Source organism: Mustelus asterias, chromosome 5 (assembly GCF_964213995.1).
Source record: "Mustelus asterias chromosome 5, sMusAst1.hap1.1, whole genome shotgun sequence".
Taxonomy (NCBI): Eukaryota; Metazoa; Chordata; class Chondrichthyes; order Carcharhiniformes; family Triakidae; genus Mustelus; species Mustelus asterias.
In genome coordinates this window covers 108,122,509-108,132,593 of record NC_135805.1, presented here as the reverse complement: position 1 = coordinate 108,132,593, position 10,085 = coordinate 108,122,509, and positions in this window count along the sequence as shown.

The following is a 10,085-nucleotide window of genomic DNA, read 5'->3' as shown; positions in this document are numbered from 1 at the left end:
TAGAAACCCTACAGTGCAGAAGGAGGCCATTCGGCCCATCGAGTCTGCACCGACCACAATCCCACCCAGGCCCTACCCCCACATATTTACCCGCTAATCCCTCTAACCTATGCATCCCAGGACTCTAAGGGGCAATTTTTAACCTGGCCAATCAACCTAACCCGCACATCTTTGGACTGTGGGAGGAAACCAGAGCACCCGGAGGAAACCCACGCAGACACGAGGAGAATGTGCAAACTCCACACAGACAGTGACCCGAGCCGGGAATCGAACCTGGCACCCTGGAGCTGTGAAGCAGCAGTGCTGACCACTGTGCTACCGTGCCGCCCTTTGCCTGAAATTGCTGAGTGCTGTTTAATATGGTGAGAAAAGTCGGCTGTTCAGCCTGCAAGCTTCACACTGGTTTTGGTGGAATTTAGTGGAATTCTTTGAGAACATTACATGTGCAGTGGACAATGGGGAACCTGTGGATGTGGTGTATTTCGATTTCCAGAAGGCATTTGACAAGGTGCCGCACCAAAGATTACTACAAAAGATAAAGGTGCACGGTGTTACGGGTAATGTATTAGCATGGATAGAGGATTGGTTAACTAAGAGAAAGCAAAGAGTGGGGGTAAATGGGTGTTTTTCTGGTTGGCGATCAGTGACTAGTGGTGTACCTCAGGGATCAATGTTAGGACCGCAATTGTTTACGATTTACATAGATGATTTGGAGTTGGGGACCAAGTGTAGTGTGTAAACATTTGCAGATGACACTAAGATGGGTGGAAGAGCAAAATGTGCAGAGGACGCTGAAAGTCTGTAAAGGGATATAGATAGTCTAAGTGAGTGGGCAAGAGTCTGACAGATGGAGTACAATGTTGGTAAATGTGAGGTCATCCATTTTGATAGGAATAACAGCAAAATGGAATATTATTTAAATGGTAAAAAATTGCAGCATGCTGCTGTGCAGAGGGACCTGGGTGTCCTTGTGCAGGAATCTCAAGGAGTTGGTTAGCAGGTGCAGCAGGTAATTAAGAAGGCAAATGGAATTTTGTCCTTCATTGCTGGAGGGATGGAGTTTAAAAACAGTGAGGTTATGTTGCAACTGTATAAGGTGCTGGTGAGGCCACACCTGGAGTACTGTGTACAGTTTTGGTCTCCTTACTAGAGGAAGGATATACTGGCACTGGAGGGGGTGCAGAGGAGATTCACTAGGTTGATTTCGTAGTTGAGAGGGTTGGCTTATGAGGAGAAACTGAGTAGACGGGGGCTATACTCATTGGAATTCAAAAGAATGAGGGGAGATCTTATAGAAAGATATAAGATTATGAAAGGAATAGATAAGATAGAAGCAGGGAAGTTGTTTCCACTAGTGGGTAAAACTAGAATTAGGGGCATAGCCTCAAAATAAGGGGAAGCAGATTTAGGACTGAGTTGAGGAGGAACTTCTTCACACAAAGGGTTGTGAATCTGTGGAATTCCCTGCCCAGTGAAGCAGTTGAGGCTACCTCATTGAATGTTTTTAAGGCAAGGATAGATAAATTTTTGAACAGTAAAGGAATTAAGGGTGACGGTGAGCGGGTGGGTAAGTGGAGCTGATTCCACAAAAAGGTCAGCCATGATCTTATTGAATGGCAGAGCAGGCTCAAGGGGCCAGATAGTCTACTCCTGCTCCTAGTTCTTATGTTCTTATGGGTTTTCCCGCCTAACCCAACTCTCTGTGTATTTTGGGGAAGTTTCCAGCCACTGGAAGAGCAAATCTCTGACATGTCGCTTAATCTGAACAAGTGGTGGCGGGGTGGGGGGGAGGGGGGGGGGGGCGGTGGTGGCGGCGATATGGAGTCGGTGAAGAAGAATACTTGAGGGCAGATTCACAGATAGAGATTAAGTCGAAGAATTCAAACAGGAAGGGTCATGGAATCCATCTCTTAGATCTGGACAAATCTTATTGAAAGCCAAATCTTTGCATAAGGAATCGGAAATCTGAACATGGATGGAATGCTAAGATAGTGATAGCCTTACATTGGTAGTTGAGTATATGAAAATCATTGTCAACTTTCTGAATAAACCGACTGAACTCATGATTTATTTACAGAAATGAGCACCGACAGAAGAAGAAATACCAACCCATGCAGGTTGGAAAGCGATAGGGTAACAGCCCCTCAGATTCCCAGTGTAACAGAGATGTCCGCATCCTTGGCGATCTACTCCTCTCATATGAATGATGTGATTTGCTCTGTCCCACAAACGTACAGTTATATTTTACCCACTAGTACTGAAGAGAGAATGACAATGGAATTTCTTCCAACTGGCACAGAATGTGCAACCATTCTCCAACCCACTGAAATAAACACAACTGTTCCATTGCCATCTGTGTCCATTAGAATTAAACCTAATAAAAAATGGTTTCATGCTACATTACCTTCTGCAAAGTCAACACTACAGGATGTCAACAAAGAACACAATTTCTTAGATCCAGGTGCGTGAAATTCTATTTCATGGCTCGGCTTGGTTTCTATTTGATAGCGATTATTTATTAATTTATTTTGGCCAGAATTATTCGACCTCGCCCGGGGATGGGATTATCCGTTCCCGCTGCTGTGAAGGGAGATTTGGTTGAGTGCCAAATTCTCCACTCCCGCTGGTAGTGGTAGCGGGGCGTGTGAGACCGGAGAATTCCGGCCTTTGTCATTTTATACGACTTTTTTATTAAACTGTAGCTTAGCGGTTGCTCTTTAAGTGCTATTGCTTGCCATCTGGGGAAATGGAAAGAGGAGAAGCTATGGTAACATTTCGAGTTGATCTGCCTAACCAGTTTCCAAGATAGCAAGCAACCACATGTCCACTGAGACTTCTATTAATTTTTCATTTCATTTCAGAATTGAAATTTTACAGTATTCATATAAAACTTGTGGCTCTGCCATGCTTAAACCATAAAAACAGCTTTGTTGACCAAATTCAGCAAATGCTACCAGCTGCCTTCATCGTGTTGAGAAATGTATCTAAATATTGCAGTTCTGTTTTGGATTATAAGTAATAAAAATTCTGTCAACAGTTGCTACTCTTTACTCTGAATGTTGACACCCCTCCTCTTGCTGAACAAAATAGGGCACGCAGGAAGATTAAATGGGGACAGGTTACTTGCCTCCCTGTTTACATCATGTTCACGCCCCCACTGTCAATGTTCTCCTGGGTTCTGAGAGATGGTGGAAATGTTTGCTACAAGGATGCAAGGACCTCAGAAAATTGGAAAAATTGGAATCATAGGAACAGAAAGAAGTAGGCAAATTCAGCCCTTTGAGCCTGCTCCACCATTCAATCCGATCATGGCTGATCGTTCCCTGGTCTCAAATCCACCTCCCTGCCTGTTCCCCATATCCCTTTCACCCGTTTTTTATTAGAAATATGTCTATCCCTTTCTTGAAACCATTCAACGATTCAGACTCCACCGTGCTATGGGGCAGCAAGTTCCACAAATTCACAACCCACTGCGAGAAGTAGTTCCTCCTCATCTCAGTTTTAAATATATCTCTCAACTTACACCTGTGACCTCTTGTTCCTATGATGCAAATTGGACACTGATACAAAGAACACTGATACGATGCTTTAACAAGCAGTACTATGTGTAACGCTCCCAATTAAACCTGGAAGCAAAGCACGTTTGGGGTGAGAATCTGTCCAGAAACTAAATTTCCTTTTATCTTTGGTTATGGTTTCCTTGTGGAATAGAAGTACTCCTCAACATTCCGATTCTCTCACTGGGTTGATGCATTACCTTTCAACTGCTTCCACTGAGTTTTTGGCTTTTGCCTACAACTATATTAATTTAGGATCCACAAAGAAATTTTGGACCTTCCCTGGTCTGATTTACGCTCTCCCCAAGTCAAATGCCCTGCCGACACTCACTGCTTTGTCTCAAAAATAAATGATAATTAACTGAGGGATTTGCTGGAGACCATTTGTGCTGTAATGTAACAAGGGGTCAGTGTTAGCAGAAGAAAGTTGGCAGGAATAAGAATGGAAAAGTAAATTCAAGTTAATTCACATGCTACAGATTGAAATAAGACTGATCAGAAGCCGGGCACAGGGTCATTTGGACTCGAAAGGTTAACTTGGTTTCTCTCTCCACAGATGCTGCCAGACCTGCTGAGGTTTTCCAGCATTTTTCTGTTTTTTGTGTTTTTATGTTGCAGGTTAAATACAAGTACTGTTTCACCTTTCGAGCTCCAGTAGAACTTTGTGCCACAAGAGAGCCATTTATTAAGTGTTCAAATCTCTGAGGTTCTTTCCAAAGTAAAATCCTGTTGTGTGTATAACTTTGATGTTGGCTATGGAAATTTTAAAAGAATTGACATCTCTGTAAAGAAGGGTGTGGAACAAATGGGAATCAAATCAAAATCTTTGATTAAATACTCTGAATCTCTGAATACAGGCTGCCAGAAGAGAAATAAAGTAGTGTAATAATTGACTGATCGGATTGGAGCTGAGATAACATTGAGAAACAATTAGAATCTAAAATTTACAACTTCATCACCCTCTCTTACTTTGTAATTTTTGACAAGCCCTATGAAACTGTTACCTAACCTGGACTCTGGAAATAATAATTTTTTGTTTGTGATTTATGAATTTACTGAAATAATAAGAATTTTCCCATCTATATGCAGATGAACCTGTAGCAAAAAAAGTCTGCAGAATCCAAGAATCGCCGGCCTCCATTTCTTTCCTGCGAGTTTTTGACCCACCTCCTATCTACACGACAAGCAGTTCTGCAGCACTACTTATGTATAATGTCCATGCGTCAACCAGGTCAGACATGACCACAACAGCATTCTCTGGCAAACCATTTCCATTCTTTCCTTTCCTCTTTGGATGCTCTAACAAAACAGGCAACAATAGTATTAATTCTGGAATGTTTGCGTCCTCTGGCACTTTCCCTTCTGCCTTTGGATGGAAAGGCCCAGCTTTAACTAGTCTCACAATCAAGACTGGAGTGGCTAAAACTACGGGGAAACCATCATCATTTCCACTGACTGGTATGCTCAGCACTGTGAAGGTTCTGATAATTTTGTGACAAGTAGCTTTCCTTAAAGACTTTGGATAAGAATTTTTGTGTGGTCTCTGTCGATCACTGTCTTAACTTTGGCATAAGGTCAGAAAAAGCTCAGAAAGACCTAGAAATAGGACTTTCCAGTAATGAATCTGACAGACAACCTTGTGGGTGAAATTCAGTTTAAAGTTTATTTACTATTGTCACAAGTAGGCTCACATAAACACTGCAATGAAGTTACTGTGAAAATCCCCCAGTTGCCACACTCCGACGCCTGTTCGGATACACTGAGGGAGAATTTAGCATGGCCCGTGCACCTAACCAGCACACCTTTCAGACTGTGAGAGGAAACCAGAGCACCCGGAGGAAACCCATGCAGACACGGGGAGAACGTGCAGACTCTGCACAGACAGTGACCCAAGCTGAGAAGTGAACCCGGGTCCCTGGCGCTGTGAGACAATTAGATTTTAGCAAAAGAAAATTGTCTTTTTCTTTCAATTGACTGGAAGAACTTTACTTCACGTGTGTTTTGTTTCTTTGTTTCCACCAGAAATTATGTTCCATTCTGTAAATCATAATGGCTTAAACTTACATACCAAACTGAAAGTGGCTGTCCAAGTCATGCCCATTTATTAGGCTCACCAGCCCTAATTCTAATTTTTGGGGAAACCATTTCAAGTTACCAGCATGCCAGGTAGACTTAACAGAGCAGGGCTCTCCTCCCTTCCCTACCTCCCACTTACTGAGAATAGGCTTTGTGTGTCTTGGAGCAACTCCACTGCCTGAATATGCCTTAGGACCATTTGAGGATCCAAGCCAAAGCTGTCTGATGGATGAAAGTTCCCTGCCTGCTAAGTAAATCCCTGAATCTAGTCAGTAGCTTCTTTTCTTTCCATTACTGCAACAGAAAATGAGGAATTTCAGTTGTAGTAAAATCAGTATGGTACAAAAAGTAGTATTTGTTGCTACATATCTTCGCAGAACAAAGATGTGTGGTTATGCTTTGAGAAAAATATTCCACTAGACTTTCCTCTTTCATATTTATTTTATGATGAACTTTAGAAAATGCCCTCTTTTAACAAAAGGAAATAAAGTCTACAGAAACCATCATATGACTTCCTCTTAGAAAAAAAACTCTCTCCAGACTAAAAGTGTTCCCATAAAGCATACATTTACTTCCAACTGGATTTTAAAGAAATATCTTAACGAATTGGAATTGATAAGACACAGTTTAGGCAAGTCACAAAAAGCAAAATATACCCTTATTCAACAAAGGGAGTAAATATAAGTCCCAACAACTACAAGCCAGTCAGTTTAACGTCAGTGGTGGGGAGGCTTCTGGAAAATTCAGGACAAAATGAATAATCACTTGGGTGAATGCAGGTTAATTAAGGAAAGCCAGTATGGATTTGTTCAGGGCAAATTGTGTTTAACTTACTTGCTGGAGTTTTATTGATAAGATAAGAGCAGGTGAGGGCAATGCTGTTGATGGTGTACATGGGTTTCCAAAAGGCATTTGATAAAATGCTGCACCACAGACCTTCAAAGTCTGCTTGCAAAGAGCAAAGTTATAATTTATGGAATAAAAGATGTGGTAGCAAATGGACACAAAATTGGCTGAGTGACAGGAAACAGAAATTAGTGGTTAATATATTTTTTGGATTGGAAGAAGGTTTGTATTGGAGTTTCCCAGGGATCGGTGCTCGTTCTGATATATATTAATGAGTTAGAGCTTAGTGTACAAGGTACTATTGCAAACTTTGCAGATGATCCAAAATTCAGAAGCATTGTGAACAGTGAGGAAGAAAGGGTAGAACTTGAACAAGACGCAGACAGGTTGGTGGAATTGGCAGACAAATGATAGATAAAATATAATGTGGAGAAGTGTGAGGTGAATCATTTTGATAGGAGGAATGCAAACAGACAATATAAATTAAATGATACAATTCTAAAGGGTGTATAGAAGCAGAGGGACCTGGTACATAAGTCATTGAAGGTGACAGTACAGGTCAGGAAAGTGTTTCATCAAGCTTGGAATATCCTTGGCTTTATTAAAGCAGAGAGGAAATGTTAAAAGTGTATAGAACACTGGTTCAGCCTCAACCGAGCTATTGTGGTATTGTGTTTATTTCTGGATGTCATACTTTAGGAAAGATGTGGAGGCATTAGGAAGAGTTCAGAAAGATCACCAAAAATGGTTCCAGTCTGAGGGAACATCAGGTACGTAGATAGATCGAAGAAGTTGGGATTATTTTCCTTGGTGAAGAGAAGGTTGAGAGGTGATTTGATAGAGATGTACAAAATCATGATGGGTCTGGACAGAATTGCTAGGGAGAAACTGTTTGGAGTTTGGAGGTAATTGGAGGAGAAGACCAAGATATCGCAGAGGGAGCATCCCTTTGCAATTCTGAATGGGAAAGGGAGTGGAAGATGGGTTTAGTGGTGGCATCAAGCTGGAGGTGGCGGAAATGGCCAAGGACGATCTGTTTGTTGACTATGGAGACCGGTGAGTTCGAAGGCAAGGACAGGGGTTCTATCATGGTTCTGAGAGGGAGAGGAAATGGAACACACATACTTGAAGGCTCTGCCATCCACAGTGGAAGGGAATCTTTGATCAAGGAAAAAAGAACATGAGATGCAAAGCAATGGAATCACTGCTTAAAGCATTACATTGTCCATAGCTACTTTATTTTGATACATACATTTTCTTGCACTTTATCTGTTTCAATATTTTTGAATTTCCTATTTCCCATACATTTATATTGATAATGCATTTCTGCAATGAGGTGCTTTTTACACTTTAACTGCTATTTTCCTGAGTTATTCAGTGAGGGCTAGATTTTCCTGGCACCTCTGTTAAAACACAGTAAATATACACATTGATCAATTGCGATTGACAAAAGGTCTTGAGAAATATTATAGCAGAGCTAACTAATGAGCAGCTTTGAAGGGCAGCACACTGGCTTTTTATATCCCCTTTAAAACAGAACTTACTACATGAAGTAGTCAGTGTTTTTTGGGCTATGGTTATGTTCAAGTGCTTCGTGGACCACTTATTTATTTTGAAATTGCTTATTATTTTGTCCTGGTCATTACTGTTATGAAATTTACTGACGTTCCTGTGGCATGCATCCATCGCACATTCATTTCAGACTCCCAAATGGAAAATCGGTGTAAATGTCATTGATGGGAAACATTTAATGCGATCTGTGCTATTCAAAGCTAAACACTGATTTGCATAAGGATTGGGAGTATGCAGTGGTTAGGCTAAATAACCCAGATTCTAATAAACCACGGTTGGTCAAGGTTTTTGGACTCAAAGTTGCAACATTGATATTGAATTCTGTGTAGTTTTTTATACATCACAAATATAATTTCCCATTAATTAATTATTAAACATTGACCAGTAGAATTGTATTTTTAAGAATAAAATTGTTTAATCAGTATGAATATAATCTCACACCAATGAACAAGTTATATGTCCTCATCATTTACACTAAGCCAGTGAGAGAAAGAAAAACATCATGCAACTTCCATAAAATCCACAGGTTATATAACCCTCTACAAACTGTAATCTCAGCCCAACAGATGAGATTTTAACCCAAGTTTATTTATTAGTGTCACAAGTAGGCTTACATTAACACTGCAATGAAGTTACTGTGAAAATCCCCTAGTCGCCACATTCCGGCGCCTGTTCGGGTACACTGAGGAAGAATTTAGCATGGTCAATGCATCTAACAGCACATCTTTCGGACTGTGGGAGGAAACTGGAGCACCCGCAGGAAACCAACGCAGACACGGGGAGGACGAGCAGACTGCAGACAGTGACCCAAGCAGGGAATTGAACCCCGGTCCCTGGCACTGTGAGGCAGCAGTGCTAACCACAAATTGACCAATGTGATTATTGCCATTTAACCATTCCTACAAATCTATTGCTCCTTATATAATACTACAATTACAAAAGAACCACCATAATGCCTGATTGACAGCTCTGATCAATGTTGTCCATTTCTAGTAAACATTTGGCACTTCACAAGGATTGTTTACAACTCAATTAATGTAGTTTGTTTGGCATTCCTTTAATAGATGAATAGTTTTTTTAAAATTCTGCTAATGTTATGGCAGAAGACTGGAAAAAACTTCCAATTTAACGTTTTAGAAAATCTAATCTGTTGGATTTTTTTGTAATATATATTCATAATACATTTCAAGAATACTGGAAAATAGAGAAATTACTGCCATCATAAAATCAGATAAATACATTATCTGATGTATTTTCAAATAATAGTGCGAGCTTGTTTTTACCTATAAAAAGTTTTGCAAACTTTGTTTCAGATCTTTTTTTCTAATTCTAATCTTTTTCTCATACTGGCATTGCTGACTTGCTTTATTATTGACCTTTCATGAATCAGTTTTAAAACCTTACTCTTTTTATTTTTAAAAATCTTCCTTCTCATCACATTATTTCTGTTGGAGTCATTGACTCAAATCTCGATAAGGCTGGACCCTTCTTCAGAAACTAAAGTTAATAATCCTGACTTGAGTTTACACTGAGTAGATTTGACTATTGGGTTCCCTTATTTGTCGATGGATTAAGAGTTAGATCTACCCACAAAACCTGCAGAGTAATGCAGAATTGTCAATGGTTGAATCGGTAATATATGCCAATGTGCTTAACTAGCATCTTTTTATGTTACAGAGCTATAAGTGAAATTAAATGGTGAACAAAACACATTTCGACTTTATCAAATGGCTCCTAGAAAGGAACAGGATGTGCTTGATATTGAAGTGATTTGATGCATCATTACAGCAACATTTTAGAATTTACCTGTCTAAAAGTCTTCTGTCTACATTCACTGTAGAAATCATGTCTGAAATAAACTTGGTTGCAACTCAGTTTTTGGGTGGAATTCATGGTGCTAACGGCAGTTAAACTGCCAATGTCACCTAAAGGCCAGAGATAGCTACTGCAGGAATTGCAACATTTCCAAAGGTACTGTAGCAGGTTCTTCCCTGAGGTCAAGGATAATGAGATAGAGGAGATGGTGCAATTTTG